The sequence below is a fragment of the Theropithecus gelada genome, chromosome 14 (genome assembly GCF_003255815.1).
Source record: "Theropithecus gelada isolate Dixy chromosome 14, Tgel_1.0, whole genome shotgun sequence".
Taxonomy (NCBI): Eukaryota; Metazoa; Chordata; class Mammalia; order Primates; family Cercopithecidae; genus Theropithecus; species Theropithecus gelada.
The window spans coordinates 111016371-111042098 of NC_037682.1; the positions used below are offsets into that span (position 1 = coordinate 111016371).

The 25728-nt window shown below is 52.8% G+C and overlaps 1 long non-coding RNA gene across 1 annotated transcript in view; it reads left to right on the forward strand.

Annotated features, from left to right (window-relative positions):
• Positions 1-25308, forward strand: part of LOC112605563 — a 113600-nt gene extending 88292 nt beyond the window's left edge. Inside the window, exon 4 of the long non-coding RNA XR_003115524.1 lies at positions 23612-25308. This is a non-coding gene — a long non-coding RNA (uncharacterized LOC112605563). The remainder of the gene's footprint in view (positions 1-23611) is intronic.
• The last annotated feature ends 420 nt before the right edge of the window (positions 25309-25728 follow it).

The window sequence follows — 25728 nt, forward strand, 5'->3', positions numbered from 1 at the left end:
ACCCTGTCTGCCCTGCTGGCTTGGGCTGGCTGTTCCTCCGTGTCTCATTCCATCAGTTTCCGCCTCACCCTCTGCTGGGCCCTGGCTCTCTATTCTGCTCCTCACCTGTTTTAGACTTGCTCCTTGACCCCCATACCCCATCCCTGTGTGCCCGAGTTGGGATCATGCCTGGGGTCATGTCTGCCCTCTTATTAACATTGAAGTGGTTCTTGAAAAATACAGAGGCTTTTCTGCTTTTTCCAGGATGAGTCAGGAACTCCTGGAGTGAGAAGGGCTCAGGCCTCACCCAGCAGTGACCTCAGAGAGGGTGTGCAAGTTCAGAGGAGCCTCTGGCTGAGCTCAGCACTGTGACAAGAGACTTTCCAAAATATGCTTAAGGGTCTGGCAGGGGCTGGGCATGCTCCAGCAGGTGTCAGGGAAGAAGAATGAGTGAGCTGGCTGAGTCACCTGGCCCCACCTAATGTTGTCTCCTCCCTGAAGCCTCCCCTCCCTTCTGTGCTACCACAGCTCTTAGGTCTGTGGCGTCCCATCCTGAAGCCACTGGTGCCATGTGATGGTTTGCATTTAAATTAAATAAAATGAAATGAAATGAAAGACTCAGTTTCTCAGTCAGACTAGCCACATTTCAGATGCTAAATGTTCACACATGGCTAGTGTGTACTGACCATATTGAGTAGCACAGAAGAGAACATCAGCCGCATCATGGAAAGTTCCATTAGTCAGCACTGTCTTAGAATAATCTTTGGAAAACCTCCCTTTCCTCTTATACTACCCTCAGACGGAGGATAGGATTATGATGTGTCCATCTCAGGATCCCTAGGGTCCAGCATGTCAGGTTATATACATTTGTTGGCTGGTTGGCTAGATGGATATAAGGATGGATGGATGGATGGATGGATGGATGGATGGATGGATGGATGGGTGAAGGGAGGGAGGGAGAGAGGGATGAGTATATGGGTGGATAGATGGGTGGGTAGACAAATAGATGGATGATGGATGGATGGATGGCTGAATAGATGGATGATGGGTGGGTGGGTGGAAGGATGGGTAGGTAGAAGAATAGATGGACGAATGATGGATAATGGATGGATATATAGATGGATGGATACATAGGTGGATGAATGGGTGGAGGGGTGGGTGGATATATGGATGGATGGATGGGTGGGTGGGTGGGTGGATAGTTGGATAAATGAATGGATAGATGGATAGATGGGTGGATGGATGGATGGGTGGGTGGCTGGACATGTGAGTGAGTAGATGTATGTATGTATGTATGTATGTATGTATGGATAGATGGAAGCTTGAATTCCTAAATTTCTATGCCATGGAAGTCCCAGGGGGACCCAGGAAGCGAGCAGAGTTGCCTCTGAACTGGCCAGGTGAGCTGGTCTGTGGAGATGTTGCTCTGCTCCAGGTTCTGCAAATGAACAGAGGGCCTTTGATGACCCTCAGCCTGAAAACTTGAACTTGTGAGTAGCTCTCAAGGGACTTAGAGCTACAAAAGCTTGAGGGTTTCTGCAGGTAAAACGAAGGACTGAAGGGCCAGCTGTGGAGACTTCATGTTTCAGGGCGAGCACCTACCTGTGTCTAGGGTGGAAGTAGCCAAGGTGGCTGGGAGTGGATGAGCTGGAGGAAGGGTGGCCAGATCCAGACCTCAGGGATGGGTGGTCTGGGCTCACCTTTCTGCAGCTTGAACCCCAAGGAGCGGGGCCAGGCTTCTGGGAGAGGGATGAGGCAGCTGCAAGGCTTGAGTCCAGCTCAGTCCAGGGCAGACAGGAGTTGAGGTCGACCTGGGAGGAACCCTTCCCAACACAAACCCTTACCAGCAGCTGGACCTGGACAGCCAGGGCGGTAGTGGTCTGACCCAGAGCAGGAGTCTGATCCAGCAGGAGCAGGAGCTCAGTGGCAGCCTCTGTTCTATCCCTGCGGGCTGCTCTCCATTCAGTACTCCGGAGGGCTCCTGAGCAGCCTTGCTGCCTTGTTTGGACTGCTCTGAAGGGAAAAGGATCTGCTCATCCCTGGGCAGGAGAGAGGGTGGTGCAGGCCACAATTAATTCAACAGACACCTGCTGAGCACTCACTGGCTGCCAGGCATGTGTCAGGGCTGGGGGTCTGTGTTGAGGATGCCACAGTCTTGCCCTGGAGAGTACCTGACCCTAGCAGACGTCACGTGACCCAGAGCCACAGAAGAGCAGAGGAAGGAATGAGGAGGGCGGGACTGTGGCTTCGCAGGGGCACGGCTTGCAGAGACCAGTGTGCTGATTCTGCAGCCTCACTGTGCAGGTTCCACTTACAGAAAGATGGTAGCATCATGGGCAAATTACTTGGCCTTTTATGACTCCTATTTGTTTGTTTGTGTTTTTAAAATCTACAATGAAGGGTAGTAATAGTGTGGAACCCATAGAGCTGTTGTGAGTTCATTCATGAGAAGTGTTCAGAATGGTGCCTGATACACAGTAAGCATTATATAAATCCATGCTATTAGCATTATGGAGCTACCTTTCTCACCTTTGGTTCTACTGGATTGATCAGATACCTTTTTCCCCAGGGAGGTAGCTGGAGGGGAGCAGCGGTGGCACGAGGGGAGGAGACAAAATGGAGGTTTGGGTGCTGCAAGTGTTCCTGCTTTTCTGAACCTCATCCGTTGTCTGGGGGTGAAAAGAGGTGGGCAAAGGGAAAGCCCAGGCATCAGGACCCGCCATGATCTCCAGGGACCAATGCATGGCATTGTCTGGGCTGGGGAGGACGCTGGCCTTCCAGGGTCCCCCAGTCCAGAGAGGGAAAGAAGCCCAAGAGGGCACAATGAGTTCTTTCCTTTTTATTTATTTATTAATTTTTTTGAGAAAGGGTCACCTTGTGTTGCCCAGGTTGGAATGCAGTGGTGTGATCACAGCTCACAGCAGTCTCAAACTCTTGGGTTCAAGCGAGCCTCCTGCCTCGGCCTCCCAAAGAGCTGGGATTACAGGCATGTGCCACTGAGCTTGGCCTTCTTTCCTTTTTAAATTTCCAAAGCATATGTACTCCATGTTACATGTACAAAAGGCATAGTTCAAAAAACATAAAAAGCACACAATGAAAGCCTCCCTCTGAAATCCCTTCTGCCTCATCAACCCCCCTCAACCTTTCCCGCAAAACCTAGTTCTCGAGATTAACAGCATTAATAATTTAGAGGGCGTACTTTCCAGGCCTTATGTATATTTTAATAATCTAAACACACACGTGCATACATACCACTTTGTATAAAAAGAAAGGAAAGAAAATTATATAATATGACACACATTATTCTGCAACCTGATTTTCTACCCATGATATGCCATGGAAATCCTTTCTTTCATGTTAGTATATCTGGACCACTTCATGGCTTTTACTGCTTCAGAGTATTCTATCGTGTGGATGTATTATCATTTTTAAAAACCACTTACCCAGTAATGGACACTTACGTGGTTTCCCATCTTTGGTGATTGCTAACAATTCTGCCTTGAGCATCCCTGCCTATGCAGCTGTGTCTGCGTGCAAGTGTTTCTGAGACTGAATTCCCCAAGAGGAATTGCAGTGACAGGGAATGTGCATTTTAAAAGGCGATGGGTAGTAGGTAGGCATATTTTTAGGGTTTGTTTCAAACTCCCATGGGAGCCCCTGTATGTCCAGGGAGTGGGTGGGCTGTGTTATGGGGGGAGCACAATGCTGGTGACCCAGGTCTCCACACTCTCAGGCTGCTGGGCCCACTCGACATGGGACCACCGCCCCCCAGCACATATTTATTGCACCTTTGCTTCCTTCCCATGGGCCTGCCTGGGAATCCTCCTGAATCTCCCTGGCCCATTCATTTCCTCTTGCGGCGACATACCCGTTCTGTCTCTGTGCTCTTCCCTGGAGCCCCCATCTCTACTCTCAGCTGATGATGTAACTTCCTGTCTCACTGAGAAGATAGAAGCCGCCGGGAGAGAATGTCCATGGTCTCCACCCCCACACCACCCACCTGCTTGCATCTGCCTGGGTCTTCTGCCTCCTTCCTGGGCCAAGGCAACCCCTCCACTTTGTATGACCAGATCTTAAAAAACAAATTGTTATTGAGACATAACTCATACTCCATGAAATTCATCCCTTTAAGGTGTACAATTTAGTGCTTTTTAGCATATTCACAGAGTTGTGTAACCTTCACCGCCACCTAATTCCAGAACATTTTCATCCCCACAGGAAACCCCATTCCCATTAGCAGTCAGTCCCCATTTCCCTCCCTGGTCCCTGGAGACCACCGATCTATGCTCGCTCTGAAGCAATCTGGTCTCTCCAGACTCACCTGTTCTGGACATTTCATATAAATGGAGTCACACACCATATGGTCTTTTGCGACTGGCTTCTTTCACTTGGCATTTTGTACGCGACTCATCCATGTTGTAGCCTGTATCAGAACTTCGTTCTTTTTTATGGCTGAGTAATATCCCATTGTATGGATAGACTTTATTTTGTTTATCCCTGCATCAATTGAGAGACATTGGGGTGGTTTCTACTTTTTGGCTCTTATAGACAAGGCTGTTATGAATATTTGTGTACACGTTTTTGTGTGGCTGTATGTTTTGAGTTCTCTTAGGTACACACTTATGAGTAGAATTGCTGGGTCATATGGTAACTGGCAGGTTTAGCTTTTTGAAGAACTGCCAAACTGTTATCCAAAGTGACTGTATCATTCTACATTCCCACCAGCAGGGCCTGGGGGTTCCAGTTTCTCCCCGTTCTTGTGATTGCCTGGCCTTCCATTCTAGCCCTCTGGGGACCGTGAAGTGCATCTCCTCTGGAAGCACAGTCAGATCTTCTCGCCTGCTTGAGGACAGCACTCTCATTTCTCCCCAGCCCCTCCTTCAACACGTTTTCCCCTTTGTATCCCAATCACCCGTCAGCATGGAGATAAGCTCTTATTTTTTCCCACCTTTAAAAAACTCTCTTGATCCATGGCCCCTCCAGCAAGCGCCCCGTCTCTCTTCTCTCTTTTACAGCAAAACCCCACAAAAGAATTGTCTCAACTTGTCTCTGATTTCTCTTTTTTCATTCTCCTTTGAACGCACTCTTGTCAGACTTTTGTCCCACTCTGACTGCAATCAAGGTCACCAGTGACCTCTACATTGCAACCCCAGGAGACCTTTCTCAGCCCTGACTTAAGGATCAGTGGCTTTTTACATGGTTGGTCGCTTCCTCCTCTTTTCTGACTCGGGTTCCTGGGAGCCCCTCTTCCTGATGTCTTCTCCTTTGCTGGCTCCTCCTTCTCATTCTCCCCAGTTCCTCAAAATCTTCCTGATCTGGAAATGTCAGAGCGCCCTGGGGCTCAGTCCTTGGCCTCTCCGCTCTGCTTTCAGAGTGTCTGAGATCTCATCCAGTCTCACTCTGAATGTCACCCAAGTGCTTACGACTTGCTGATGGTAGCTCCAGGCAGGGCCTCTCCTCTGAGCTCCACACTCATTTATCGACAGCCCCCTGTGACATTTCCCCTGGCAACTCTGACCACCAATTCCCAAACAGAACTCCTGGCTTCTCCCATTGAGCCTGCCAATCCCACAACTCAGCAAAAGACAGTACTGAGACAGCTTCTTTCTGTACCTAAGGCCAAAGGCTTGGCATCGCCCTTGACTCCTCTCTCTCTTACACCTGGGAGAATCCTGCCGTTTTTCACCTCCCCACTGTCTCTGCTACCCCAGGGCCAAGGTGCTTTGAGGTCGCAGTGGACTCCTAACTGATGTCTGTTTCCACCCTTGATCCCACAGTCTGTTCTCAACACAGTGCCCAGAGGGATCCTCTTAAAACACAAGCTAGGTTACACCATCCCCCAGCTCAGAGCCTGGCCATGAAGCCACATGTCATGGAGGCCTCACAGTGGCCCACAGGGTCCTTCAGGGTCTGCCCCTACTCCTGCCCTCTCCACCCTCCACATAATCCTCAGAGCCTTTTTCGGTTATTCAGACCCTCCAGGCAGGCCTCGGGCCTTGGTGCCTGCTGTCTGGGCTGCCCTAGCTCAGAAGTCTGCTCGACTCTCTCCTCGTCTCCTCCCAGGCTTTACGCAAATGTCACTGCCTGGGTGAGACCGTGTCTGGCCACTTTGTGTAAAACCACAACCTCCCCGACACTACTCACCGCTTCCGGCTTTATTTTTCTCCTGGGTGCTTATCCCTCTAATACACCGTCTGTTTTATGTGTTGACCTTACTTATGCATTACCTCTTTCCCCCATTAGGATGTAATCTCTGCAAGGGCAGGGCTTTTAGTCTGTTTCTTCACTGCTGTATACCCAACCTCTAACATCACTCCTGTCCCAAGGGAGGTGCTGAGTCAATATTTGCTGGATGCCTGATCCAAGGCCTGCGGTCTGGAAGTTCTCCGACGGTGGAGCGGCCTCTACGGCCACGCCGCAGCCGGCCAGGAGGTGGCGCTGTGACTGCAGAAATGGCGGGCTCCGGCTGCCCGGCCGCTTCTCAGGAATGCACCCGGGACTCCCCGTTTCAGAGGCAACGCGCTGGGGGTGGGGGGCGCGGGGGTACGGCTGTGTGTGCCCCCAGGTCAACCTGCTACCTTTCTCATCTGCGGCAGGACTCCGGGGAACCTGTGCTTATATCTGGGCTGATAAGGGTCACTAACACCATCCTGATCCCAGGCCCGGTGACATCTGCTCGGGGCAGCCTCTGGAAGCCGAGTGGATTTGGTTGGACGCTCGAGTCTTTCCTGGGCCCTGGAACAGGGGCGGGGCTTCCCTGCCTGCCTGCTCTTGCTCTCAGCCAAGGGACCTGTCCTGCCCTGGCCTGCATCCAGCTCTGAGCCTCCTCAGCAGCTGGGAGAGGCCCTCGGCTCAGGGCTCCTTATAGCTGGCTTTTGGAGGCGCCAGCGAGGACACTGCCGTTCCTGACGCTGCCACTTGCCGGCTGGGTGACCTTGGGCAAGTGCTGAGCCTCAGTGTTGTCATCTGTTCGATGAGAGAGACAGGCCTGCCTTGACGGTCGTGGGGAAGGTTAGATACTTGTAAAACCCCATTTGGTTCTGGGCAGACGTGGAGCAGGTGCCCTCGGCCAGTGCCAGCTCCCATTGAGGCAGTGTGCAGTGCCAGTGCTGGCTGGGCTCTGGGGTCCGACCCAAGGGGCTGTCCCAGGTCCTGCATGTTCATGCACTCACTCAGACACCTGTGCAATGTGGCTCCTACGTGCCTGGTGCTGTGTAGGGGATTGGGGGAACCATAGGGATGAAAAAGACATTGCCCCTGTGTTCCAGAAGCTGAGAATTAATGGGAGAGATGGGAATAATCCTACGTGAGACAAAGTTAAGTAACAAAGATGAGACAAAGCACAAGAGGTGTGGGCAGGCTGCTGGTGATGAATACCCAGCGAGCGGACAGACAGGAAGTGCTTCCAGCCCTGCTAGAGGAGCAGTGGGCTGTGTGATCCCGGGAGGTCACTACAGGCTTGGGGCTGGGAGACAGGCAGAGATCATGGCCGTGGCTATGGAGGGAACCAGACTGCAATGAGGCCCGCTGTGCCTCTTTCCCCCACTGACGTCCTCCCCCCACGGCCTGGTCTTGGGCTGGTTTCCAGAGGCTGCTCCTGACTGTAATCCAGGATTCAGGCTTTTGAAAGGAAGGGTGGGCTGGAGGGCGTCTGCTGCCTGCCGGGGACTGGGACTGGGGCTGGCACCAGCTGAGGCCCCCTGGAGTTTGACCTGGACCTTGCTCAGAGAAGGTTCCAGGGATGGTGCTGTCCGTGGACATCGCAGAGCAGGAAGGTGCCCTGAGCAGCACCTGGACCTACTGAGCATTGGTTGGGGTGGGGATGGAGGAGCTCGTACCACCAGGATGGAGGGTCCTCCTCTGGGAACAGGGGTCAGTTAGGACACTTCTGCTGGACTCTGAAGATGGGGAGCGTGATGACGGACATCACCACTCTGCCCGCAAAGTCCTAGTGTAACTTCTTGGAAACAAAACTGCCAAGAGCCTGTGAAAGCCGCTACATTTAGGGGATGAGAAAAAATGCAGAGGTCGCGGGCACAGTCTCCTGGTGAGAATTCTAGCACCACGTCCAATCATCCTGTGGCCCACTTTCCTCCCATGCATTTTCCAGGTTATGCCCAAGCAGGAAGCCGTCAGGATGTTGGGTTAGCATGGGGTGAGTCTTGGGGAGGGTGGAATGGCTCCAACACCCTCCAACCGTTTGTCTTCACAGACCTGTGGCCACCATCCCTGCCAACATCAGTGCAGTGCCCAGCCTGTGGCCAACTTCCCGTGCCAAATCTTAGACCTGCTGCCTCCAACCTTCCCCCCTCTTTTACCTTGGTCCTGTCAGTTTCCCCGAGGGGGTGATTGAGACAGCTGGGAAGGACCCAGGAGCCTGGGATGCTTTTCATTGCCTGAGATCCTGCCCTGCCAATGCTTGCCCCTCCAAGCAGCTGTCTCTGGGTCTCCTTGCCAGGGAAGCTGTCATCTTGGGTGGCCCGGCCGGCACTGGGCAGAGAGGCTCAGGCTGGTCCTGGAGGGTCTACTGCCTCTGCCCCTCCCGCCCTTCTGGACTTGGTGCTCAGCTCTGCCCATGTCCTGGTGTGGCCCAGCTGCCTGCCTGGCACAGAGGACCACTGCTTGGTCTGTGGCTGGGACACGAGCCTGTTTGCTCCACTGCACCCTCCCTCATGGCACAAAGCAGAGCAGGCGCTCACTTAGATTAATTAATCTGCTGCCCAGCCTGCTCCTCCGACCCATCTTTTATTCATGCACAAGCAGCGCTCTCTGCTTTACTAGGACTTGGGCATCAATATTTCATCCTTGCTTCGCATGCCAGCTTCCTGCTCCCTCCCTCCCAACTCCTGTGGCTCTAGGACCCACAAGGTGCTAGGACCTGGGGCGCACTGGCCGTGCCGGGCTCAGCCTGGATGCCAGGAGGCCTTCTTGGGCCTCTCGACTGCCTTCCACGCACCAGAAGCCTTTCTGAGTCAGCAAGCTGGGGAGGCAAGGCAGAGTGGCCGGACATGGAGGAAGGGGTCCCAGGAATCGGAGGGGTGCAGGGGATCTGGTCTTGGGGAGGCTGGGGCTGGCTGGCCCAGTCCTGCCTTGGTGTTGCTGGGTTGTCAGGATCAGAGCTGAGGGCTGCGCAGTGCCAGGCACAGGTCCTAGCATGGAGTCCTTCCCCTTTCCACCACAGTGTCTTGGCCAATGCTCGTAACCCAGGTCTGTGGAGGGCCTTCTGGAGGGTCATGAGTCCTGGAAACACAAAACCAAATGTGATGTGTGTGCATGTGTGCAAGAGTGAGTGTGTGTGAGTGTGAGTGTGAGAGAGAATGGGGGTGAGGGTCCCAGGCTTTCACTGAGTTCCCAGCAGGGTCTATGAGCCATAAAAGGTCATAAGCCACATGATTCTAGGCAGGTTAACATGGAAGGAAGAGAATTACACACCCAGGGAGCCCCAAGGAGTAAGTATGCTTGGCACTATGGGCGTTATGGGGGTACAAATACACACCCTGTGTGTGGGTGTGACTGTGTGTATGTGAGTATGAAAGCACGTGTAAATGTATGAATGTGAATGTGAGCATGCAAAATCATATGTGTGAGCATTTCGAGTGTGCAAGGGCGTGGGAGCAGCTGTATGTGAGTGCATGTGTATGAGGGTGTGTGTGCGTGTAAGCATGTGTGTGTGTTGTGTGGTGGCACTGGGGTCACAGACACGCATTGCTGTCCTGTGCTGGAGGAGCCCAGTGCAGAGCTAATGAGGCAGTGACACCAAGGCGCTGGGGACAGATTGGGCCTCCCTTCCCAGGCTGGCAGTGCCCTCATCTCTGCGGGGGGCCTGCAGTCAGAGGGTGCCAGCTGGGCTGAGATGAAACCTGGGGAACTGCTCTGGCCTGGGCTGTACTGGGGAGGAGTGGGGGCGGGGGGGGGGGGGGGGGGGGAGGCAGTGGCAGCAAACTCCCCTTTGAGCTTAGTGTGGAAGCTTCATGAGGGCACCATGAAGCACTGCACTCGCCGCTTTTCCTCACACCCTATTCCCAATCGGCCAGGAATTCCTGCCACCAACCCTCCAGCTACACCCAGAACCCAACCAAACCCGCCCTGCCTCGGGTCCCTCCATGGCCCCTGCAGTCCCTGCTTAGCACAGCGGCTCTACCCTGCCTCTGCTCCTAGGAGAGCCAGGCTCTCAACTGCCCGGAGCCCAGACTGCTGCCCTGCAGGCCTCCCCACCGCCTGCACCTCGCTCAGGCATGCCAGCCACCCCTACCGCACACGCCTGCACACCCGCACACCCACACACTCACACACCCGCATTCCCGCAGGCTCCCCCAGGGGCCTCTGCATTTCTGGCTCCCCACATGGCTACCTGGCTCCCTCCCTCACCTCCTGCAAGTCTGCCGCCTGACCCTGTACCTTTTATTTCCCTCCACAGCACGCATGACCTTCTCACACCCTAGTCCATCGCTCGTCCGTGTTATTGCACTGTCTTCTGCCAACACAACAAAAGCTCCCTGAGGGCAGGAATTTTTATGTTTTGTTCACTGATTCATCCTAGAGCAGTGTGCCCTGGGAGGGGCTCAACACATGTTGGAGGGTGAATGAATGGGTGGATGAATAAATGAATAGATGAACTCCCCATCCCATTCCTCAGTGGCCTGTTGGGAACTACCCATGGGGGATGTATTTTTTTCCTCAGGCTTAAAGGCTAACAAAACCTTAGCTGTGTTGAAAAGCTGGTGTTCATTCATCAATGATTCGATATACTTACCGTGCACCTACTGTGTGCTGGGCACTGACCTCACTGCGGCTAGAGGGTAACGAACACGCAAGTAAACACCACTCCTTTCTCCCAGGGAGCGTTTGTCTCTTGGATCCTGAGGACCTTGTCACTGTTTTTCCTTTCTGTGATGACTGCCCCCATGCCCAGAGCCAATTTTCTGAAATGTTCTGAGTACAAAAACATCCCCTCTGATCTCACCTCATTATTCTATGCTGCTTCTCCCTGTGTCTTGGTTGTTTTTGACAGAAAAGGGAAATTCATGACAAGCATGTGGAGCACTTGGTGGCCCAGTGCAGGCCTGGGGAGCTGCTGAGTTGAGGCGTTCTTGTTTCTCTCCGGAACCTCTCGGTCGCTACCTCTGCCCCTCACCTCTGTCTCTGGGTCTTTGCCACCTGCCTCCTCTTTTCCTCCCTCCCGGACCTGCTTTCCCTCTCACTGGCTGAAGATGAGGCCCCACCACTCTTGCTTTGATGAAATCATCCATTTATGTGTTTAATCGTATAGTATTATATGCATTCTGTTACATGATTTCAAAATCTTTTGGCAGCAAAATATGCATAAATGACTGCTTATAGATGAATGCACGTGCACGTGTGTGTTTGCAGAGGGGGTGGCGCTGGCTCTCACTGGAGAAGTCCCCCTCCCAGTACAGATGGAAGATTCCCTGGAGAGGAAGCTTGAGGTGACAGATGTCTTGCATTACAGGGGAGGTCCCTTGCTGCTGCTGCCCCTGACAGACCCCTTGGTTAACAGTCCATGTGACTTGCTCAGCCACAGCCTAGCATTGCTGGGTCTGGATATACTTTTGGCACCAATCTGTCATCTCCTGGTTAGCTCTCCCCTCCCTGACCCATCAGCCAGGCTTGAATGTCCTGGTCGCATTCCCAAGTGATGTCACTGGTCCTTTTGTCCTTGGCTCCCTGTGAGTGTCCAGTGGCTGGGGTGACCCTGCCATCTGAAGCTTGGTGCCAGGAAAAGGGATGAATGGGGGTAAGGGAAACAGGGGCAACTGGCACAGAGAGCCAGAGATGGGGGACACCCAAAAGGGAGATTGAGAAGCTCCGGGGTGGAGTGGAAGGAACCAGGGAGACTAACACCAAGCAACCATGTGTCCCAGGGTATCCAGTCCACACCCACTCCTTCAGCACTGCAGCCTTGAACAGCATGGACTATGGGTGTATGCTGGGTGTTGGGGCAGAGGGTTATGATAGACAGAAAAGGTGATTTTGACCTGAAAGTCGGGGCAGAGGCACCCCCAGCCTCCCTGTGGGTCCTGGGTCTGGGGTTCTTACTCTGACACTTAGACCCCCTTTTATTCCTTGTCCCCCAACTCCCACAATGTACATTCTGGTTCAGGAAGAGGAGTCAGTGGGAGGAGAAGCAGCTTCCTCGGTGTCATGGCTGAGGCTGTAAGGGGCTAACTAGTCACGTGCCTTTGAATGCCTTAAGCAACCTCTCTGTGCCTCAGCTTTTCCATCTGCACACTGGAGATGATAACAGTACCTGTCTTAGAGGATTGTAAGAATTAAATGAGTTAACAAGAGAAAGAATTTAGCAGAGTACCTGCACACAGTTAGCCACTGCATAAGAGTGGCTAGCAAATGACAATAATAGTGGCCAATCTGTGCAGGCTGTGTGCAGGTTAGCACACAGCCTGCACAGATTGGCCACTATTATTGTCATTTGAGGAATTCTAGAAGTTCTCCTCAACCCTGTATCTCCACCACACATGCATAGCCTGAAATTCCTCCTTCACTTATCTCTTGGAATGATATTTGTATTAGTCCGTTTTCATACTGCTATAAAGAACTGTCCAAGACTAGGTAATTTATAAAGGAAAGAGGTTTAATTGACTCACAGTTCCTCATGGCTATGGAGGCCTCAGGAAACTTACAATCATGTTGGAAGGCCAAGGGGAGTCAAGCACCTTCTTCACAAGGTGGCAGGAAGGAGAAGCTCAGCCAAGGGGGAAGAGCCCCTTATACAACCATCAGATCTCATAAGAACTTACTATCACGATAACAGCATGGGGGAAACTGGCCCCATTATTCAGTTACCTCCACCTGTTATCTCCTTGACATGTGGGGATTATGGGGATTACAATTCAAGATGAGATTTGGGTGGGGACACAAAGCCTAACCATATCAGTAGTTCTTCAAAGGCACCTTGAACAAAACTCAGACTAGCACTTGACAACACAGTGTGAACAGGGTTAAGAACAGGGACTTGAGATCTTGGCAGCTGTGTGCCTTTAGGCAGTTCCATGGCCTCTCTGAGCTTTGATCCCTTCTTTTTAGATGAAATGACAATAGATCCTCCTGGAAGAGTCTTGTGAAGACAAAATGAAATTACGCACTTAAGCACTCAGCATAGGGCATGGCACGGCATGAGTGGTCAGCAAACAGCAGCTGCATTCTTTACAAGGCACCTGCATCTGCATCATCCCATCTGATCCTGGCCCCAACTCTGGAGGTGGCCTCGCTTCCGGGTGAGAAGACTGAAGCAGAGAGAGCAGTGGCATTCGGAGCAGGGCTGGAGCTCAGGCCCCCTGGCTCAGGCTGGTGCTTTCTTGAAGGGGTGACCTTTAGAGGCCTGGCACAGGTGGCATAAAGGGAGCAGTAGATGTCCTGGATGTCCTGTCTCTGACCTGAGGCCTGTAGGGACCTGGAGGCAATGGAGAACATTCCTGGAGGAAGAGGGGCATCAGGAGACAAAGTGAGACTCTTACTTCACAGGTTTGCCTGACTCTCTCTAGCCACAGCCTCCCCCTGTTCCCCCAAGTCTGCCCTCGCCTGCGTCATCCTGGACTTGGCCTCTGGGCTTACAGAGCCCTGGAGTAGAGCCTGTCTGGAGGAATGAAGCCCGGTGCTGCCCTAGTCCAACTGATGCCTTCAGGCCTCTGCAGAACTCAGGAGGGAGGAAGGCTGACCAATGAGGAGGCCCGCTTTAGACTGTTCTCAGTTTTTACTGAAATTGCAAGGGTGAGAGGTTGGGGAGGGGCAAGACAAGTAAAAAATAGCCTCATTTGGACTGAGAAGGGGAGAAAGCAATTTCCTTCTGAAGTCTCTTTTCCTGATTCTTGAAAGATGTAATTTGGAAATGTCCTGGTGGCTCTGGCTGGAGTGTGGGCCAGACCACCCATAAAGCATGGAATGGGGACCTAGGGGTGGGGAGCAGGGAAGGCCAGTGGAGGAAGGGGACAAAGGTCTTGCTGATAGTTTCGGCCCAAGCTTCAAGGACAGGTCAGCCAGGGGGAGATGCGGTAAGAAGGACTGTCAAGGCACAGAGGACAGCTGAAGAGTGAGGTGGCAGAGTCTGACTCGAGAGAGGAAGAGGATCTGGGGGTCCTGATGGACCAGGCTGGTGGGGCAGATACACTGGGGAGAATTCCAGGTCTGCCTGGGGTAGGAGGGTGGCCCAGTACCTAAGAGAGGTCCATGCTCTGGGGTCTGTATCTCAGGACATTTCATGGGGCAAAGGCACAAATCCATCCTGAAGGACTATGCATCCTCAAGTTTCTTTGCTGGAAAGTCATCTGGGTGCTGGGCAATCTGGTGGAAAGTTGGAGGCTTATTCAGAGCCTGCAGGAGAAGCAGGGCCCTGGCATGGGGTGGTAAAGGGGCACAGGGGAGCCTTGACACGCCCAGGGTTCCTCTGCTTGTCGTCCTTTGGAATCATGCTCCAAGTTCCTCCACAGCCTCTTCTGCAGCCCTGCCACCTTCCAAGCCACCATGGTGTGGCTCTGAGGGTCCCAGATTGGGGCGCAGCATCGGCCCTATGAGAAGGCAGAAATGAGACCCACCAGCACTTCAGGGGCCTCCCTGGGACTTGTCCTTCCCTCTGACATGATGCTAACTCCTTGTCCTGAAGCATCAGCTCATCACCCCATCCTTCAACTAACCCATCAACCAGCCAAGTCCACCAGCCAATGAGCCAAGCCACACCCCACTCACCAATCCACTGGCCACCACTCTACCTGTTACCCTACACCCTGCCATGCCACCAACTCAGCAAGTTTCTAAGAAACATACCAATGCACCAACCAGATAATCTACCAACCAGCCTATTCTTCCACTATCTAACCACCCCACTAACTAGCCTATCAGCTAACTCACCAACCAACTCATTACCACACTGTCCAATCAGGTGAGAGAAGCTACACAGTGCTATGAACAGAAAGGTTTAATATAAAGAATATTAACTATAACAGGAAATCACCCACTAACCATGACAGGAGATCACCCAGTAACCGTGACTGGAAATCACCCACTAACCGTGACAGGAGATCACCCACTAACCGTGACGGAGATCACCCACTAACCGTGACAGGAGATCACCCACTAACGGCGACAGGAGATCACCCACTAACGGCAACAGGAGATCACCCACTAACCGTGACGGAGATCACCCACTAACCGTGACAGGAGATCACCCAGTAACCGTGACAGGAGATCACCCAGTAACCGTGACAAGAGATCACCCACTAACCGTGACGGGAGATCACCCAGTAACCGTGATGAAGATCACCCACTAACCGTGATGGGAGATCACCCAGTAACCGTGACGGGAGATCACCCAGTAACCGTGACGGGAGATCACCCAGTAACTGTGACAGAGATCACACAGTAACCGCGACGGGAGATCACCCACTAACCGCGACGGGAGATCACCCAGTAACCGCGACGGGAGATCACCCAGTAACCGTGACGGGAGATCACCCAGTAACCGTGACGGCAGATCACCCACTAACCGTGACGAGAGATCACCCAGTAACCGTGACAGGAGATCACCCAGTAACCGTGACAAGAGATCACCCAGTAACTGTGATGGCAGATCACCCACTAACCGTGACAGGAGATCACCCAGTAACCGTGACAGGAGATCACCCAGTAACCGTGACGGAGATCACCCGCTAACCGTGATGGAGATCACCCACTAACGGCGACAGGAGATCACCCACTAACCGTGACAGGAGATCACCTACCTAAGCAACACTTCTGCCTCTAGGGCTGAGGCCAAGCATTGAAGGCAGTAAGAAACCTGGAAGCGTCTTCCCGCAACCCCAACATCCAGGACTGAGACCCAAACCTTGTTAGAGAAGGTACAGCCGAGGTGTCCTGGCAGCAGGAAAGTTTGCTGAAGCGCCAGTGCCAGTGGAACTCTCTGGCAGGCCACTCTCTGGGCTGCTGCAGGAGGCTGGATGCTGCGGGACACCTCACTGCCGGAGCCTGCAAGAGAAGCCCTTCCTCCTTCTGTGCTGTTCCTCCAGCACCGTCTCCTGGGAAAGCCGAACATACAGCCAGCTGGTTAAAGAGAAATATTGACAGGGTCTAGCTCCACGATCACAGACCAGGCCCTGGAGAGTAGATCTGAAGCTGAGACACAATTCGGTAATAACTGGCACACCTGTTCTCTTGCTTCCCCACCAACCCTGCAACCCACTAACTAATATGCCATTCATCCACCAAGCAACCAATCAGCTAACAAGCCTACCCTTCTGCCATTTCACCACCCCACCAATTGCAGTCCTCTGACCAGAATACCCATCTACCCACCTACCTGCTACCCCAGCAACCCAGTTTTCTTGAAAGTTCCAGGCACTGTGCTGAGGGCAGTGAGGAATACAGCAGTGAAAGGGAAGTCTGCACCCTGAAGGAGAGACACTCATTTATTCAAATTGGGCGACATATGCAACCTATGCCTATGATTTACTCTGGGCCAACAAGGCCCTGTTTCACGCAGGTGACAGCCATTAAATGGACAAACAGTGGGCAGACAGCGTGCTCTGAAGCTAGTGGTGGGAGAGATCACTGCGGCCTGATGGTAGGGAGCAGCCTCGTGGAGGAGGGAAGTGATCTGGGCATTGAAGAATGAGCAGAGTAGAGATTCCGATTTGGAAAAGGAAAAGAAAGGCACGGGGGCAGGAATGTCTGGTATCTGTGGTGCGAAGGAGGACTCGGCACAGGGAGACTTGCTCACAAGAAGGGCTCACCATGCTGGGGGTGCCACAGGCCCCAGCTGCACGGGCCTGCAGGGAGCACACGTCCATTTCGTCGGTGACAGGCAAGAGCTGTCACACCCCTAGGAGAGGCTGATCCTATCACCAGCTTCTTTCTCAGGCAGCGAAGGGGCTCCCCCTTTTCATCAAGGGCTAAACTGCAATTCTGAAAAAAAAAAAAAAAAAAAAAAAAAAGAGGCTCACCCAGCATCAAGCAGACATCAGAAAAAACTTCCAGTCCAGACCAGCAGGAGGCTCAGGAATGCGATTCTTCCAATTGTCTGGGGTGGCTGAAATATTGACCTGCTCAGAGGCAGGGGAATATCTGCAATGACCCTTCCTAACCCTGTTGTTAAAGGGCTCCTTGTGGCTCAGGTCCACCTGCTCCCAGGTTTCCATCAGCCCAAGTGCCATTAAGTATCTCAGAATAAAAATCTGACTTCAGAATCAATTGATGGAGAGAGGTTCTCCAAACATTCGCCGGCGAAGGTAATTAAATTCCAATCGGAGAAGATGGAGCTGTGTGACGGGGCGGTGGGGGCAGCGGCTGGCGCCTGGCTGCTGAGCAATGAAATCACAGGCGTGCGCAGCCCAGAGCTGGCAGCGGCACAAAGGAAATTGGAGCAGTCAAATATTTCCCTCCTCGTTGAGTTCCATTTACATGTTTATAATAGAGGTTCTTAAGGCCCTAATGAGAAGGCTGCTCATTGCAGGCAAGAGGATGATTAAGGCTCTGCCAGACGAGATCAGGGACAGGAACAAAGGCCTGTTAATTACTACAGAGGGACAGGAGGAGCGCCAGGCTCCAGCTCGCTGCTGCCCCAGAGCCTCCCCAGCCTGGTGCCTTCCGGTTCACTGTGGCTGCCTCACCTTTGCTCCCAACCCAGGTGACCTCCCAGGGTTGGGCTAGATAGATTCCCCAGAGCTAGAGTCGGGGGTTCAGGGACCATTCCCACTTTCCCTCCCTGGGGGGTGATTTCAGGCAGTGCCCCTGGCACATGCAGATTTGTCCTGCAAAGGTGCCCTGTTGGGGGACATGGCTCAGAGGAAGCCACACTGCTGAACTGCTTGGCCACCCCCTGAACCACAAGGTTCACCTGCCCACCAGGGGGCTGCTCACTTGAGTTTCCAAGCCCTAGAGGGAGGACCACCCTGGGCGGATGACAAAGCCCCTCTTCCCAGCCCTCAGGGCATCCAAGAGACACAGTTCTACCTGTGGAGACCCAGGCCAGAATTAGTGATGGATGATGTCATCTGGTACGAAGGCAGAGGGTTCTTGCCAAGTTGATTTTAAGGCCTTTCTAGCAACTGGAGTTCATGGTATGGTGGAAAAAGTATAGACTTTGTGTCAACAGGCTTAGGGTCAGGCAGACCTGGGCTCAAATCCCAGGTCTTCTGTTTGCTAATGAGGTGCCCTGGACAGGTTATTAACTTCTCCGAGCCTCAGTCTGTTCATCAGTTAAAAGGGGGTAATACCTACTACACTTCGGCTGGTTTTATGATGCAATGAGATAATGTTGAGTAGGTCTGGCACAAAGTAGGTGGTTCGTTCATATTGGTGACCTTGTCCCCTATTCTGTGGGGCTGGGTTGGTATGCTTTAGAAGTCCTGCCCATCTATGACCTGCAGGACATGGGGCTGAGTGTGGGCAGTATCTGGTGTCCTTTACCTGGTGCTGCTCTGTAGCGCCTCTTCTTGTGACATGGCATCTGGCACTATTGAAGGAAAAGAGGAGATTGTCTGGCCAGGGCTGGGAGGAAATCAGACTGTGCACCGCTTGCCCAAGTGCCCCTCACCTGTGTCCCACTCTACCCCTGAGGCCTCCAGAGATGAGGGGAAGAAGAGAGGAGGGAGAGGAGAGTCATACGTTTGGGGAGCTCCCTGATTTCTCCACGAGAAAGAAAAATCAGAGAAATAAGTTATGCCACGCAAAGTGGAGTGAATCTGGGAGTCAAGAGTCGAATTTGAAGAACTTTGATTTTTAGGAAAATGGTCATCTTGTAAAGGCCCAAATCAGAGCTTTCTCAACTAGAATCCGATTTTAGGCCCAGGGGATATAGGGTCTAAGAGGAGAACGATTCTGCGGTTAACACAAAGACCTAAAGATGAGAGATCCCCAACTCCCCGGAGGATATGGTGCCATCTTGGTCTTCCCGGGGTCAGCGTTGGCAGCTGGGAACATCTCAGTGGCTTCTTGGCTTACTAAGGTGCTTCCCTTGGAGCTGTCCACGGTGCTGGCCTCAAAGCCTACCTGGCCCTGGCTGCCTGGCCACACCTACCTCTCCAGTTGGCTGTCTGCCAGGCCTGTCACCTGCAGAGCTTCTGCCCAAGTCCACAGCACTGAACCTTGCTGCAAACCCCAGGATTTTCAGACACACCTGATGCTAAGATGCATTTTAGCTCGAGCCTTAGGGCTAACAATAACCTAGTCCCTAGAGTCCACCTTAACCAGAACTCTCACCAGAATCCAGACTTGAATCCATACCAGTCTGAAGTACAGCTCGAATCGTCATCCGTTCCTTAATATGAATCTTAAACCCTATTCTCATTTCTATTCTCCAATCGAGTACTGGTCTGAAGTTCATCTCTTACCCTAACCTCAGAATGAACCTGAGCCCTAAAGACTTGATCTTGGGCAAAGGATTGGCCCCTCCCCTCTTCTCTCCCTCCTTGTGAATGTGGCTGAGCCTCTGTGGTGAGCACCGCGGGTAGAGAGACGTGTCCTGTGCTGCCCCTGCTCTCCAGGAACTTGGCTGTGTGCCCCTACCGCCCTCACTGTCAGACAAATTCATGTCAGTGTCAGCACTGACAATATTCTCCTAAGAGGGAAAGTCTTTAGAGAAGATATCACCATCATTTACAAGGCAAAACCTAGAGGTGGGTCATGGAGCGCTCTGAATTCTGCCTACTGTGCACCACCTGCCAAGAGCCTCTGGCTCCTGCCTCTTGCGCCTTTGGTCCACGCTGCATGCTGGTGTGGGTGGGGAGTGAAGAGTGGAGGAAACTTTCATAGGGGCAAGGCCCACCTGTCTCTGTGGAATATGGTCCACGTAGTTGTAGGTAGATGCTGAGGAGGCCCAGGTAGCACAGGAAGTACCAGACCCTGAGTACCTACCGTTACCAGTCCCCTCGCTGACCTTCACAACATTCACTGAGCGGGGCTGAGGAAGCTGAAGGGCCTTTATATCCATTACAATGATAACAGGTGGAAGAGCTGGGAATGAAATACAGGTCCTCTGGCTGCTGAGTCCTAGAGGCTGGGGATGGTGAGGGAGAGGCTTTCTAAAGGAGGTGAGGTGCAGGCAGTGGGGACACAGGCAGTGTGGGGTGCAGCGTCAGGAGGGATGAGTGGGGGTTGAGGCGAGAGGTGAGGAAGAGATGTTGACCAAGGCTGGGAGATGCAGATGGGATGGGGATGGCCCCAGGAGCTGGTCTGGACTTTCCCTGTGCCCAAGGCCAGGCACTGGGGAAAGCTCAGGGAGAGAAGAGAACTTGCAACGTGGAGTCACATCCTTCTCTCCCGTCGCGGGTTCCTCCTGAGGGGCCTGCTCTTGTGGGATGACATGAAGAAGGGGAATAGTGAGAATGGCAGCTGGGAGAAGACATACGACATTCCCCAGGGTCAATGGTGCAGCCCTTGTGTCTGTCTACTGGCCCTCCACTCCTCCTGCACCCACTTCTTCTTTCCCCACAGCCACCATCCTAGTCCAGGCCATGCCTGGCCACTGTCTGCAGCCTCCGTTGCCTCCCTTCTCCATCCTTTGGGTCCTCTGCCCACAGCCAGAGGGACCTGCCTGAGGCCCTCGTGAGGACCCTCTTCCCCAAGAAGCTGGGCTGCTCCCTCTTTCCCGCCACATTCCACTCACCTCTTCTCCTTGGCTTTCTGTCACTTGTAGTTGGGGCAAACTCGTCCGAGCTGGGACACTGATGCTGAAGGCAGTGCTGTGGATGATGATGAGGGCAGCAGGCCTGATGCCAGGATGTCCCCTGACTCCTGCCTCCTCTCCAGCTGACCCCCCAGGGCTTCCCAACACCTCCCTCAGCTCCTCCAGATCCTGCCAACTGCTAGGCTCAGGCCCTCCCGAAGCTTCCCGGGCCTGGAAAGGGCGCTCAAATGGGAGTCAGAGGAACCGAGCCCAGTTCTTTACTGACTGCCCTGAAGCCCTGGATAGGGCTCCTCTGCTCTCTACTGCCTCCCCTGTAAAATGGGGATAATCCCTCCTGCTCCACTCCTCTCCCAACGAGACGCAGACTATGGCAGCACTTGGTAAGTAACCACACTGCATAACGAGGCCTGCTGGAGTTACTGGCCCCCATTCCTGCCTACATTTTGGCCCCATTATTTACATTTAGTTTTATTCCCTTCCTCCTGGAGTCTCGGTTCCCTGCCGCGGGGTGTGCAACTCGCACCCTTTGTGTCCTCCAGCGTTCTCTGGCTGGGCCCGCTGCCTGCCACTCTTCAGGCCCCTGATTAGCCGCAGCCTGCCAGCCCTGTGCAGGGAAGGTGGTGCCTTTCTTCGCTGCCAGTCTTAGCACAGTCCTGGGCTCGCAGGGGAGCTCCGTCTAGTTGACTCGATGTTGACTGAACCCAGCTTTAGATCAACGGTTCTCAAGCTGAAGCATGTATCAGAATTACCTGGTGAGCTCATTAAACCCCAAATTGCTGGTTCCCTCCCCAGTTTCTGATTCTAGAAGTCTGGGTAGAGCCTGAGGATGTGCATTTCTGACAAGCTCTCGGTGATGCTGATGCTGCTGGTCCAGAAACCACACTTTGAGAACCACTGTTGTCCTCAGCGAAAACCTGGATGGCCCTGCCAGGAAGTCTTCTGTCTAAGTGGGCTGGGATGCGATGGCCTCATGGGGAGGGTGTGTGTGGAGGGGCCTGGGGCCGGGGCACCCCAGACACCAGGAAGTGAGCGCCTCTTGCCTAGAGGCAGAAGCAGCGTTGAATGTCTTCAGTCAGAGCTGTGAGATCTGAGTTTAATCTGCGTGGAGCAATTCAAGGGAGGGAGCCAAGGGTGGGGGGAGTGGGAGCTGGGAAGGTGGTGCATATTTCATACTGTTCCCAGCTTTGAAGGTCCAGGGAAGGCCTGTGGCAGTCAGTGACAGCTTCATCGTAATGAGGGATGGCGAGAAGCACCCTGCTTGGGGTGAGGCGCTCGTCAGAGGGGTGGAAGGATGGCCAGGGAGGGGAAGGGAGGTGGTGGTAGGTATAGATGGGAAGTGGTGGGGGTTAGAATCTGTAGTGTGGGCCCTTCCTCTAGACTCATCCCCGTCGCCCCAGCATATATGGGTGGTGGTGAGATTCCTGGAGGGTTTTCAGAGCAATCTCTAAGGGCCTGTATCCATCCCCAAGGTCACATCTGGAATATCCTTTCCCTCAAAGAAGTATCTCAACATCAACAGAAGCTCCAGCAGGGCAAAAGCCCCACTGTTCTGAAACTGTCCGCGCTGGACCCTGGTGGTATCTGGAGCCTCTGAACTGCATGAGAATAGGGCTCATTACCATTCAGCCTCAGATCTGCTCCCTGTTCGCTCTTCCTGTTCCATCCCCCATCCCCGACCTCCCACCAGCAGGGGCCAAGGCCATTTCTAAAGACCTTATAATCCAGGGCTGGGAGGAATCTCTGAACATTCTAAAAAAGCATCCTCCTTTGTCTTAGTTTTGGGCCCCACCTGTGGTACAGCCCTGATGTAGGAATTCAGCATTCCAGATCTATGGCAATGGGGGAGTGGGGGAGACACTGCTCAGAGGCAGGGTTGGCTGGGGGACACTTTCTGGGACCGGAAAAGGGGTGTGCATAGGCTGAGTGTCCCCTGTTTACAGCCTCAAAGGGCTCTCAGCACCCAAGTTGGCTGTATTGACAAACATGCCCCTTCTGGGCTCAGCAGGGATTCAGGCCAGCCTCGGAGGAGTCACAGAACCATTAGAGTCGGTGACCATAGTTTCCTTACAGACAGCGGGGTATGCACAGAGGGATACCTGGGCAGGAACCACACAGACTTTGCTGCTCCAGAACTGCCCAGCCCTGCCCCATGACCAGGGCTGTGTTTGCTCTTCAGAGGCCTTTGCAACCACAGGGTGGGCAGGACCCTGGGAGGTAAGAAGGGAGGATGGCAATGCAGCCCAGCTTCCCTCAGACAGACCCGGGCCCAGCCCTGCCTTTGCCTCCTAGTTTATAAGGATACGACCTTGGGCAAGTCATGTGGCCTTTCAGAGCCTCAGTTTGCTCATCCTCAAAATGGGAACAATTGTATCAATTTTGCAGGGCTGATATGAGATGACATATGGATAGCACTGAGCACAGTGCCTGGCACTGGTCTGCTCTCAATAACAGTATGTGCAAACCTGGGGTGGGAGGCATCCAAAGCTGCTTAGGGCCCCAGCCCCAGGGCCTCCTCCCTCCAGCCCAGACCTGGTAGAACCAAGGACCGGCCTTGAGCCCCCTCCCTCGGAACGGCTGGAGTGAGCATTCAATCCTGATTAGCTCCACCGGGCTCCCTCGTAACCTTTTCATTAGGAAATTATGTTTAATAGAAATTGTTCTGACACCTCTCAGCAGCATTTCCCTGCAATTCATTACTACTGGGGAGGGGCAGGTGGCAGAGCGGCTCTGGGGCCCAGCTCCTTGGGGGAGGGGCTGTGCCTCTCCCCACCCCTTTCCTGGTTCAGCCTTTGCTGTATGGGTGGAAGGGACGTAGGACAGAGGTGTTCCTGCTTGGCTTCCCCATAGAGAGGCAGGCTAGCTGCTGAAGCACATCTGGATGGGGCCAGTCACTCTCAGCACCCTCCCCTGGGTCTGATTTGGGACTACCCAGCTGTTGCCAGTGATGCTCATGTGTTAACGGCACTCTCTATTCTTGTTTAGTCCTCACTGTCCTCAGAAGGAAGAGAGGCACACAGCGCTCCCCAGCTGCTGGAATGCAGGAAGAATTGAGGTGCTCAGGACCCCCCACCTCTTTGCGGCAAACTAAGCTCACTCTCCTGCTCCCTTGCTCCCAGAAGTGGCACTGGATGGATCCCATCCAGGTCAGCCCAAGCTGTCACTTCCTACCCTTCTGTACCTAATCCCAGCGCGATGAAGAGTTTACACCTGTTTCTCACTTGAATCAGGGAAGTCTAGTTTGCATTCTCCCGACTGGATGGGCCTGGGGAAGGCAGAGACTGCACTGAATCTTTCATCTCATTGGTCTGGGCATTTGGTTCTGAAGACCAATGCCTTCCAGAATCTTCCTGTCTCTCCCCAAATTCTGGAGAGTTCTGTTTCCAGCACTCAACCATGATGGGGGGCGGGTACAGGAAATGAGTGTTGAGGGAAAGGCATCCCACCTTCTCTCTGTTCCACCTTCCAGATCTGACAACTCACTGGAAAGTTCCTCTCTGTGTCCCTGCCCCCCGTCTGCGTCTGAGGCCGCTGCTTTCCCCAGCCTTGGTGCCTTGGGTTTTCTGCTCTGTGAAAGGAACCAGATCCCTTATCCTGTTCTCCCCTCAAGAAAAGAGGGTGTGCGGGGCTTGGCACAGGAAATGGCCCTTGCCACTCACAGGCTTTCGGGTCTGAGGGCAGCTCTGATGCCCCCGCATGCTTTTCCAACCCAGCAATTGGGGAGACCCCCTTGCCATTTTACCACCGAGTATCTGAAATTAGCAGCCGCCTAATCTCTCTCTGCCATATCACTCAATGGTGTAATTGTGCAGAAAAAAATGTATTAAAATGCAAAACACTCAGTTGTACTTCTTTATGTTAAATCCCTTCTTCGCTCTATCTCCCTTTTAATTTTACAAGGTTTTTTCTCTCTCCCCCTTTCATAAAAGGGAGAACTGGGCACGCAGGGAATCATTTCAACTCCCCTATAAATCTCCAAAATGAATACTTAAATTCGAGGAAAAAAATACATTCTTACACCTTTAATTTCCCTGCTATGAAGTGTAATGAAAAAGCCTGATTATTTTTAATTCTTCCCTTTAATAATTCAGTGGCGGAGTGATTTAAGACTAGGATTCATAATTACCTTTCCGCTTTCTTGGCAAATGGAGTTTTAATAGAAATGAGAGCTCTGGCGACTGAAATGGATTTCAACAGGTCTCTGGGGGGTCAGGCTCAACACCAATTGGTGGAAGAATGTTCCTAAGGCCCCTCAGGTGTGGGGTCTGGATTGGTTACCTGGGCCCACACGGACAGAGGAAGTATATCACCTTGTGCTCACTGGGAATCACCTGTTGTAGTAGTAACAGAAGGTCACAGTGTGGGTGCCTAATGACCCATTTATCCTGGAAGGAAGAAACCAGTGAAAAATGGCCATCAGGACAGTCTTCTCAATTAGTAATAATAACTAATAACTGATGTTAATGATAGCAGCTACCATTAATTGAGCAAATACTGTGTGTTAGGCAGTGTTAAGTGTTTCAGAGACGTTCTAGGCAGGCATGATGGTGTGCACCTGTAGTCCCACCTACTCAGGAGACTGAGGTGGGAGGGTCACTTGAGCCTGGCTCACTTGAGGCTGCAGTGAGCTGTGATCATCACCACCACCATCATCCAGCCTGGGTGAGAGAGTGAGACCCAGTCTCTAAAAAGAAAAAAATTGGGTCCTTCTCATGCTGTTCTCATGATAGTGAATGTTTCTCACAAGATCTGACGGTTTTAAAAACGGGAGTTGCCCTGCACAAGCTCTTTTTGCCCGCTGCCATCCACTTAAGATGTGACTTGCTCCTCCTTGCCTTCCACCATGATTCTGAGGCTTCACCAGCCACGTGCAACTGTAAGTCCAATAAACCCCTTGCTTTTGTAAATTACCCAGTCTCAGGTATGTCTTTATCAGCCTTGTGAAAACAGACTAATATGCAGAGGACCTAGCAAGTTAAAATTAAGGAAGATGGCAGAGCTGGGGTTTGACCTACATTCTCTCTTATTCTAAAGCCACTACTCCACTGACTAACTTCCCAAGCACTACCCAGAGCTCATTACCCAAACATGGTACCTGCCTC